At 35.7% G+C, this 12327-nt stretch overlaps 1 non-coding gene across 1 annotated transcript; it reads left to right on the forward strand.

Annotated features, from left to right (window-relative positions):
• Positions 1–736: 736 nt before the first annotated feature.
• LOC127132882 (U12 minor spliceosomal RNA) lies at positions 737–889 on the forward strand. Its single transcript, XR_007806887.1, has one exon. It is a non-coding gene; the product is annotated as a U12 minor spliceosomal RNA (small nuclear RNA).
• The last annotated feature ends 11438 nt before the right edge of the window (positions 890–12327 follow it).

The following is a 12327-nucleotide window of genomic DNA, read 5'->3' on the forward strand; positions in this document are numbered from 1 at the left end:
CATTTTAAACCAAAGATATTTTTTATTCATTTCTCTAATGAGTTACAAAGGGACAACACATTTATTACATCAACTCCACTAGGGACAACACATTTATTACATCAACTCCACTAGACCAGATTTAGACAAAATAAGCAGAATATCTAACTTTGGATTGGATATTGCAAATAGACATTGATACAAGTCTTTGAAAGCCTTAACAACAATAGTCTATGTAGGTCATAGCAGCATCCATCATAACCATGCCTATAGAGTCTATGTAACTATTCTAAACATAATCAACTAAACTTACCAATGTGAGGAGTTGACTCGTATATGACAAAAGAAAATGATGCTCCAACCTACAATTTCAAAACTGTTATGAGAGTCATGTGACTGTAACTTATTGACATGACAAAATTCACCTTGTACTCACCACCACAAGTAGTCCAAGTAACTGTGCTAGTCATTTATGAAGTAAAGACACAAACACAACAGTTACACATAAACATGAATAATAATTTAAACAAATGAATAAATTGAACATGTGTCGGTGTTGTGTCGAAAACCGGCACGTGTCAGATATGAAATATGTTTTTGTTTAGAAGTGTTATGTTTCAAATCTACTAATAGTGCAACATATTTTTACTTGGAAATGGCCTGAGGATGCTTTGGTCTTTAGTCCCACATCGTTTGTGTTTGGTTTTAGTGGACAAACTGAGATGCATAAATACGAAGGTTGCAGCTTGATTCAAACTTGCCTTAAACTAATGAGTAAGGAAAACAAAGTAATCAGTGGGAACTGGTTGCAGCATCCATCATTATGATGCAATAATTTTTGGAAGGGTGATAGGCTGGTCTTGTGTTGACGCTGTTTACTTTGCAGAACTCACAAGTGCGGGCCTTCCTGATCCAACCTCCAATTCTATTTCTAAACTTTTTTTTTATTAGTACTGTCTCTTTGAATATGACCCAATTATTTAATTGATAAAGTTTTCTATTTAAAAATAATTTATTAATATCAAATTTTAGTTATTTAAGTTGTTTGATATTTTTGGAGTTTTTTCATATTCTTGAATTTTTTATCCAAATAATTCTATTTTTTTAAAACATTCTTAATAGATTATTTTTCCAAAATACTCAATTTGAAGAGGAGGCGTCAGATAAATTGACGTATTCTCTTAAACTTAGAGAGGAGGCGTCAGATAAATTGACGTATTCTTTGAATATGACCCAATTATTTAATTGATAAAATTTTCTATTTAAAAATAATTTACTAATATCAAATTTTAGTTATTTAAGTTGTTTGATATTTTTGGAGTTTTTTCATATTCTTGAATTTTTTATCCAAATAATTCTATTTTTTTAAAACATTCTTAATAGATTATTTTTCCAAAATACTCAATTTGAAGAGGAGGCGTCAGATAAATTGACGTATTCTCTTAAACTTAGAGAGGAGACGCCAATTGAATTGACTAGTGCACCTAGTGTTGCTAATCCAATTGACGCATGTGTGTTAAATTTTAAAGGAGACGCCAATTGGTCTGACACCTGTGTGTTTCAGATTTTTTTTAAAAATATTGTACATTTTAGATAAAATCGAAATCAGACCAATTCATATTAATATTAATACGCGTTTACACAAAAAAGACTAATGTCGATGACCAGGATCACCTAACCGGTCTCCGGTCCCACATCCCATAGCTACCCGAACTCGTGACCGTAATCCACGTTGATGATTCACTCCAGGTGTTTGAGTATCTGAGGGCCCAGGGACATCACCACCAACTGCAGGAGATTGCCTCAGATAATCAGACAAATCAGCGTAGTCTTGTGTATGCATCGAAGGGGTACCACCATAGCTGAGTTCATGACCTATGCCAGAGTAGTTGGACTGTGTTTGAGTTGTTGGAGGGAGACCAGGACGATTGAAGGGAGACACTAGTGTGAATGATGCATCGAGGAAATGTTGAAATGATTGTTGTGGTGTTTGGTAGACATATGGTTGTTAGAGGTTTTAGTTTTGAGATGTTTGGGCTTCTTGGCTATAGTAGGAGGAGGGACGATTGATGTTAAATGATCACTGAGTGTTTTGGCTAAGGCGGCTATGATAGGGTGGTGTGTTGGGTGCATAGCAATGTTGAGTGTCTTGATGATGATCTACTTGTTGGTGGTGGTACGTGGTATGCTCTTGGTATTGTGGTTGGGTGTTTGGCATGTTAGGGTTGTAGGTTTATGTGTTTGTGAACCAGAAATTTTGATGGATAGGGGGTTGTGAGTAGCCAGTCTGACAATGTAGTTAGGGGTTAGATGTTGAGCTTTCTAGTGTGTAAGTTGCCTGGTGTGGGTCATATAGGTACATATCCTCGGCGATGAACTCAAATCCAACCGATATGTACCAATCCATATAATTACGAGTTGGTTTTTCTTCAGTTGGCATCACAACGTCAGTTAAGACATGGTCTTGGCGGTGCTTCCATTTGCGACACTCAGATCTAGCGAAGCTTTGCCATGGGTTAAAGTTCCATTGTTCGTTAATTTTGCGTAGATGCCATTCTCCGAGGTTTGTCGGAGGATCTGGGATGTGTTGAAGCATACCAAACTGTAATTTAACCCGACCACTATTGTGCATCTCCACAGTGGTGAATCTTATGATCGATGTGCATGCAGTCCAAACGGCTGCGTCTTGTTTGTTGATTTCATGGTCATGATCCAAATTTAGATATGGACGCCAAATGAACTGAAATGTGAACATATATTAGATTATAAATTCGGTAGAAGAAGTTAATAAATTTTTACGAAATAATTAGGTTAATGGTAATACATCTGTCGGTTGAAGGTGATCCAAGAGGTTGCGATACTGAGTAATACAGTGTCTAGGACATCTGCTATAACTCATACCACGTGCCGACCATCTGCACCATAAAAGTAAAAATATTATTTAGAGATAATAATCGGTAAAGTAAGTAAATATAGTCCATTTTTAAGAACTTACTTTTGTGCGTATGGGAATGTGAATGGGTTGTTGTTGACTGGCGCTAGGGACGGTAGTCCGGACCAACCCCATGCTTGGAGCAAAACAACACATCTAGAAAATGTAGATATGTCTTTGTGTGCATTTTTACACAAAGAGCTATAAAGATAAATCAAACAAGCGGAATCCATACTATAACTTTCTATTCTATCCACAAGTCTTAGTAAAGGTAAATACATAGCATGAATACTAGAACCACTACCTTCGGGAAATAAAAATAAACCAATTAAAAGCATAATGTAACACCTAGTTTTTATTATTCGAGCCTCTTCGGTAGAATTCCCATCTAGTTGTAAGTTTTTATAATATGCCTTAAGGCGTGAAAGAAGTATACCTTGACCTCTCGAGTTATCATCTAACAAATCAGCATCCAAGAGGCCCATGCAAATTGAATTCACATAGTTGGTTTTACCATTTATCGCCTTACCTTCGATAGGCAGTCCCAATAACATGTAGACATCTTCTAACGTCATGGTACATTCACCAGTTGGAAACCAGAATGTGTGTGTCTCGGGACGCCATCTTTCACATAATGCAAGAATAAATTTAGTATCCATCGACCAAGATATTATTTTGCTTATATGTCCAAAACTGGCGAGTTCGACATACAGTTGAATCATCGGGTCCATGTGTACAAATTCGTGGACCCGAGTTCGAAACCTAGAAACATCCTAAAAAAGAAACAACAAAATACGTTACTTTATAAAAAATAAACAACAAAATAAGTATCGTTATAAAAGATTATTCTAGAAAACTAATACAAGAATTAAACGCTTACATAAGTTGCTATGTTTGCAATTGTGTCTCTGTGCAATTCACCCATAGTAAGGAGAGACATCTTGTCATAGTAAATATATGAAATAGTGGTTGTTGCAGATGAAAGAGTGGTTGTTGCAGAGGAAGAAGTGATTGTTGGTGATGAAAAAAAGTGAACCTTGCATGGCTATTTATAATGAGAGACATGCAAAAACATGCAAAAGTTTGAATGCATGGATAAAAGGGCTTGCATGTAGGCGTCAATTGGTTTGGCTTGCACATGCAAAATTCACATGCTAGCGCCATATGGACTGGCGCCTCCTAGGCTTGCATGCATGCATGATCTTCACATAGGCTGCAGGCTGCATGGCTATCTGCATGCTGAGTTTCGAGGTCTGTAAGGCGCCACATAGACTGGCGCCCATGTACAAATATTACATATAGGCGTCAATAGGACTGACGCTAGGGTTTGCATGCATGCCACGTCACTTGGCTATTTAAGTGTCTTACCATTTCATCCTACAATCAACACAAATTCATCTGCACCAAAAAATTTACATTTTATCTGCACAAAAAATATTACAATGTCATCTGTACCCAAATATAATATCAATGCTCACTGTAACGGTGAGACATATGAGTGTGATGTATACGGGTTTTGTTTTCGAAACACCGATACTATCCGAATTACGATCAAGAGAAATTCAGATTTCTTGCATTTGAAAAAATGAATTGAATCCTGCATAGGATCTGGTCTTGTGTCGCAAATCACGTATCAAAATCCAATTTATTTCGAGAACAGTCAATGTAAATTTTTCCCGCTAAAGGTACGGGACGATGAAGATGTTGAATATATGTTTGTTAGTCACAAACATTCTAGTTGCAACTCTATTGAGTTATATATTACTCTTCAACCAAGTATACCATCTCAGCAATCTCATATAACTAATCAAGTTGAATCGGATGAATTTGATTCAGAAAACTCAGATGAAGCCGACCTAGAAGAAAAAGTAGAAGTCAACCTCGTTGATGAAGAAAAAGAAGAGACCGAGACACATGTCGATCATATGTTGAACAACAACATTGAAGATGACGATCATCTAACGCCATTACCTCCAAGTCATGTATATAATCCGTCTCAACATATGACAAACATGGATTTGCATGACGATGAAACATCCAACAATGTTTTTTATAACCTGGATCCACGATCAGAAGGTGTGTTAAAAGTGGGAGACATGTCCCGCACTAAAGAAGAATGTGTGCGAGCTATCAAAAAATTCCACATGAATAACTCTGCTGATTACACCGTGCAACACACTAATTCGAGAAGGTATGTCATCGAATGTCGTAACATCCTTTGCAAGTTCCGGTTGACTGCATCTCACAAGAAGCGAAACGACTCTTGGGAGATAGCTTCTATAGACTCACCTCACAGTTGCATTGCCACTAATGTTGTACAAGATCACCGTAAATTAAGCACTGCATTGATATGTCAAGACATTTTGCTGCTTGTTAACAAAGACCCATCAGTGAAGGTGAGTATAATTATATCTCATATCGTCACAAGATATAATTATACTCCATCTTACAAGAAAGTATGGATTACAAGGACAAAGGCTGTTGAACAAGTATTCAGCAATTGGGAGAATTCATACAAAGAATTGCCACAGTTTTTATGGGCACTTAAAACATACGCACCATGAACTGTTGCAATTATTGAGACTTTGCCAGCATTTACGCCAGATGGAACTTGCGTTACTGGAAATAGAATCTTTCACCGCCTCTTTTGGGCGTTTCAACCATGCATCAAAGGTTTTGCATTCTGCAAACCTATCATTCAAATCGATGGAACATGGTTATACGGAAAATACAAGGGTACTTTGCTTATGGCTGTTACATAAGACGGAAACAATAATGTATTTCCCATTGCCTTTGCTCTGGTTGAAGGTGAAACCGCTGGTGATTGGGGTTTCTTCCTTCGACATCTCAGAACACATGTCACACCATAAACCAATCTCTGTTTGATTTCAGATAGACATGCTGCCATTGAGAGTGCTTATAGTAACCATGATAACGAATGACATGATCCTCCTTCTACCCATGTCTATTGCATTAGACATATCACACAAAACTTCATGCGTGTAATCAAAGACAAGAACCTTCGCAAAAAAGTGGTGAATACAGGGTATGCTCTAACTCAGCCATCATTTCAATATTATCGTGACGAAATTAGATTGTCTAATGTAGATGCATGAAGGTGGGTGGATAACATACCAGTAGAGTAGTGGACAAGGGAATTTGACAGAGGCTGTCGATGGGGCCACATGACAACAAACCTTGTGGAATGCATGAACGACATATTCAAAGGCATTAGAAATCTACCAATAACCGCATTGGTCAGAATAACCTATTTTAGGTTGGCATCTACCTTCGTAACCAGATGTGAAAGATGGAGTGCAATTTTAATGTCAGGTCAAATATTCAGTGAATGTTGTATGAAAGTGATGAAAGAAGAAAGTATCAAAGCTAACACACACGCGGTTACAGTCTTTGACCGTCATAGGAAAAATTTCAGTGTACAGGAAACAATGGACCATAATGAGGGGAGGCCAAATTTATCCAATGCTGTCAAACTAAACAAAAGTTGGTGCGACTGTGGAAAGTTCCAGGCCTTCCATATTCCTTCCTCCCATGTCATTGCGACATAACACATACTCGCCAGGACGCTTGCAACCATCTATCTGATATTTACAAGGCCATTACCGTCATGAATGTGTATAACAAAAGCTTCTCAGTGCTACCAATGGAGGAATACTGGCCTCCATATGAAGGTGACATAGTTTGACACAACGATGAGATGCAAAGAAAAGAAAAATGGACGGCCAAACATCACACGTATTAGAACATAAATGAATACGACTGATAAAATGATAAGATTATGTAGTATATGTCATCAACCTGGACACAATAAGAACAAATGTCCCAATCTAGGAGCAACATCTGCATCATAATTTAGTATCTCCTTTCAATTTTTGTAACCTTGGATTTTTGTATATCATTAACTTTTTGTTACAACAAGGTTAACAACAAAAATCACTACAACATAAGCATACTTAAAACAGAAGAAGTCTAAATAAGCAACACAAACACCAAACATCGAATACAAAAAAAATACTAAATCATAATATTTAAAAACAACATTTCTAACTGATTACAATATTCAAACCGATGTCATCTCGTTCAAACATCATTTCCATAACATCCTTATCAGTTTTTACTCGTACCCAACCAAATATACTATCGAGTCTCTCAATACTTCTAATTTTTTTCCCTTCTGGTATTTTTCCATCTAACCAACGAACCAACTCCCTCTTCAGTTGATCGAAACTACAGTTGTTCCAAAAGAGCATCAACATCAGAGGCTTGTCTCTCGAATAACTAACTTTTCCATAGCGATGACGAACACCATACATGTTTGCAATATGACGAAATGAGATGTGGAAAAATGAATAACACAACACCTCTATTTATATAAAAAAAATTGCACATTACACTGAGGCGCCAAACCAATTGGTGCATCCTCTTCCAAATTACACATGGACGCCAATTGGATTGGCAGCACCATGTGCTGTAGCCAATCCAATCCGCGCCCCTACTTAAAATTTAAGGGTAGGCGCCAATTGGTCTGTCTCCTATGTCTTAGGTATTTTTTTTTTGAAATTAGGATAGATTGGATTTTTTTTTGAAAACTAAGTTATTTTGGATTTTTTTTAAAAATGTGGGATATTTGAGTAAAAATTCCATATTCCTCGTATGTTGGTTAATGAATGCAATGAAAAAAAAATGTTTTTCTTAGTAGGCTATGTTTATATTAAAATTCGTTGATTCATTTAAAAGACCGTCAGATTATATGTTTTAAAAATTTCAAAATAAAATTTTAATACATAAGATATTCTTTATGCAACTTTTTATATTTAAAATAGAAAAAAGAGAACATGCACTAATAATGTCAACAAAGTATTTTATTTTTAAAATTTAATATGATTTAACAAATTTAAATAATTTAATTGGATGTATATGTAAAATTGATATACAATTAACACACTACCTTTAAACTCTTTAAAATATTTAATATTGATTACCTTTTATCATTTTAAAAATTAATATAAATCCCCACATAATTAAGTAATTATTTAAACATTAATATCATGCAATTGTCTAATATTTTTATATAAATAAAAGTTTTGGAAAATATAATGGGTACTTGCTTCACATGTGTTTAGGAGGGGGACAAATTGTCTCCCGTGTAAATATCACCGGAGAGAGAGCAGTTGAAGATTCCACCCTTAAAAACCATTATTTTTTTATTTTTGTTTATATTTTTATTTTTTAGTGTGTGGTTCAGATATCACTGAACCATTATTCCAATGGAGACAATCTTCTCCCGTTTAGGAGGGATCCAAACAAGGGAAATTTTATCCCATACTCCATTAATTATTGAGAGTTGTTTAATGTATTCTAAATATTATTTTCTCATTTTTGTAAAAAATAAAAACTATTCACAAAATTTGGAAATGTATTTTTGAACGCACCCCAAACATATTCTTTATTGAATTTGATCATAAGGCAATGCAAAAAGAATTACACATATGCATCTTCGGAAATTGTTTTAATCAAAAAGGCGCTAGACCTTTTCCCCTTCCTCATTTAAAAAAATACTCTCTCAAACTCTCAAGTTTCAAATTCTTTCAACCCACATTCTCTCAAGCTTATCCACAGCTCATTTAAAAACTTCTTCCATCAACATCAAATCGATCAAAGAGCTCACTCAATATAAAATTAACTCACAATTAGTAAGATTTTGATTTATCTATTTTTTTATATACATTTGTAGAATTCAGTTGTATCGCTGCTGCCTCTATACCCGAACCATACCAGCAGACATGCTTGGAAAGGAAATGTAAAATTAAGTTGTATTCATTATTTGAAAATCATATTTGTTATAATATTTGAAGTTTCCTTTGATGATTTATTTTTCTGTAGGACCGTGATACTTTAAAGTGTTATCAACCATGGTCGAAATATTACGGGTCCGTCGCAGCCTAATGAACAATGGTTTCAGGATGTGATGCAGCTATCTGGGCTGAGAGACTTATGCAAGATCAGTTATGTTACGGTTAACCATGGTATGCTGTCTGCGCTTGAAAGAGATGGAACTTGGACACATCATCATTTTATCTTCCATATGATGATATGTTTATCACACTAGACGATGTCTCGTTCCTGCTGCATTTTTCGATTAGGGGAAGATTGTTAGACCACGACAAAATTAACAAAAATGATACACTGAAGATGACGGTAGACTATCTGGGAGCTGACATAGGGGATGCCATAAAGGATATAGAAGCCACTCGAGGGGATAATGCCAAGTTTCAATTCTTGGAGAGGCTGTATACATAACAACTGTATGCATCAGAGTAGGTTGTTGGTGATGACGAGTAGGTTGCGTAACATAGAGCATACACTTTGAGAGCATATATGTTGTATTTAGTTGGAACGTCCATTTTATGGACAAGAGTGCCACTTATTTGGATGTGGTCTACCTGGGATACTTTGTTGACTTGCAGTCGATCCATGAGTACAACTAGTGAAAGGAGGGGGAGAGGGGGGGGGGGGGGGGGGGCTTGTTTAGTCTAACTATACTCCAAGTTAGGCAAATGTTGTATGTGGAAGACCAAACTGAAGACAAACAACATCACACTATTGGCAGTAATACTTTTACATCTTTTAGTGTTTGTGTGTCACTTTCATAACACTTTTTCTACACTATTACTAATAATTCATATGTACCATTTTCAGCCTTGGATCCTCCATCACTTCCCAGGCATATCCCGCTGGTCATGTGCTTTGAACTACACTGAGGATATGCCAAGTGCCTATGCATTCATCCTACTCATAGGGAATCAGGCGACAGAGCCATACAAAGTGTATCTTGACCGCTTGTTCGCAGAGGATATACATTTTTATGCGTACGTCGATCACCGTGTGATGTGTCCCTTTGATGACATAGCCTTATACTCTAGATGGTTGATTTGTTATTCACGTCTGATGTTTCCTCACATACCTGAGCGTGTCATGCGATAATTTGACTACATGAAGTTATTCCCAGAGACCCTTCTGAGTCTGCTCCTCCCTCTATGACACGTATAAATATGGATGCCATGTTTGATGATTACCTTAATCATCTGGTACCGTAGGAGACACGTAGTACCATAGCTCATAGAGACTAGAGTTCTGCACACGAATACATCTAGTGGTATTTCATGGTATCAAATCCTTATATGACTTTGGATGCTCTGGGATATCCACATATGCCATCTTATCAGGAGATATTAGAGGAGGAGCAGGCTAGGGAAAATCATGTTATTGATGTGTTTCCTAGATGTCGGCGTATCATGGAGATTTTGCATGCCGATATAGACAAATGAATCTTTCTGAATGTCTATAGGTGAGGTACATTCTAGATGCCATCATGAGGGAGGCACTGCAGAAGAGGAGGCAATGTAGGAACAGGAGGGACCGAGTCCCTCAAATGTAGTAGTATATAATATTTATATTAGGAGCACTATTATCGATTGTATTTTATTTTGACTTCATTGTGCACTCCATATTTATTAATTTATATATAATTTTCATCATATCAGTTTTATGGTTTAGTTTATATAAAATTGAATATGATAGAATAACTATAATACATCACCAATTTCATCAGTGCATCTCTAAAACAAAGTAGAAAATTACTGTGTGGTATGCATACAGAGATGCATCTTCAGATTCTGTCTGGGGTGAATACGAAGATGTATCCCTGGATCAATTTATGTCAAAAAAGGGCGTTTTAGTGAGGAATGCATGAAGTAGTTCCAGAGATGTATATCCGAAATAAATTATGGAAAGAATATGGGGTGAGTCTCAATTATGGTGTGACTTGGTGAGACTAAGGGTGCGTCCGAAAATGCATGGTGGACACCACATCCATCAATTAACAAAATGGTAAGTTGCAGAAATACAGATGACATAAAGAAAAAAGGCAATCCACCAAGAAACTATATAATTGATTCTACAAAGATCGAGCAATGCCTTGGTAAAAAAATAAAATAGACGCTATCAACAATCAAGATTGAAATTGTAGTCACATTATCATATGGTTTTGTTTTCTTTGTTTTGATATTTTCGTCAATTTGAATGTATATGATAATGTTTATTTGCTTATTTGTAATTTTCTTTTTATTCAAATATTCGAGTGTTTATAATTCTTTCGCAATTTGAGTTGTATTGTGTCCACTTCGGCTATATAGTTTTGTATCACTAAGACCCTTCATTATTCAATAAATTAGAGTCTTGATCCATGATAGTGTTCCTTTTTGATCCATGATAATGTTTCTTTTTTAGCCTAACAAATTTCTTTTTTTCGTTTCATCAGATGTTGCTTGGATCACAAGTTAGAACACTTAGATCAAGGTTTAAAGTCATTTTATTCGAATCATGTGTTATGCATGTTTCGAATCATGGATATTGTGAAAATTTGAATTTGCCTCAAGATGATTTGACTCGAATCATAAATGTTACTTGACTCAAATCATAATTTTAACTTGACTTAAATCACAACCTAATGTGACTCGAATCATGTTTTAATTTTGACTCGAATCATAACTCTCTATAAAATCTAGGAATGGGCTATGCTAAATTGACTCAAATCATGAATTGAACTTGAATCAAATCACAACACCTTGTGATTCGAATCATGCCTTCTTGTTGACTCGAATCATAACATCCCAAATCCAATTTTCCACCTTAGATTTAAATAGTTGTTCTTTGATCCAAAAAAGTGTGTGAAACCCATAGATATAACTTCTTGAGTGTTAATCCATGTCATATTCACTTTCTTTTTGTTACACTTTGTTCTTGTGTAATTTATTTTTATTTTGAGGAAAACTAGAGAGAGCAAGTTTTTTAAACTTGTAGTGATTCATGGTTGATCAAGCTCATGAAATCCATCAAGAAACAAGACCCATTTATCCAGAAATTTGAGAGAACCTTGTATGTGTGTTTTTCATTCAATAACACTTAATTACTTGAGTAACACCTTGTGAATTAGAGTGTGCGTGAAATTCTTTGGCACTGCTCACCATCTCCATCCTTAATCTTTTTCCATTATTGTGGACCTTCATACCTAAAAATTGAGTGTTTGAGGGAGTCTAGTGGTACATTAGGGTATCTAATGTTTTTGTGTGAAGATTATTGTTTGTAATAGGTGCAAATATTTTTTCTTGAATGCTGTTTGTTTTTTATTGTTATATATCAAGAAGGGAGTTTCATTATACTCCATGGAAGACTTTGGTGAGGTCGAGTACAAACTGTTTGTAAGATAGAGTTTTAAGATGTCAAACTTTGGTGAAGTTGTGTAAATACTATTCATAGACAAAGTTGGGAGTTGTTCAATAAACGCTTAACTAATGGAAATCACTCAGACAAGAACTCGACGAGATCAGGTGGAT

This window comes from Lathyrus oleraceus, chromosome 3, assembly GCF_024323335.1.
Source record: "Lathyrus oleraceus cultivar Zhongwan6 chromosome 3, CAAS_Psat_ZW6_1.0, whole genome shotgun sequence".
NCBI classification, from domain to species: Eukaryota; Viridiplantae; Streptophyta; class Magnoliopsida; order Fabales; family Fabaceae; genus Lathyrus; species Lathyrus oleraceus.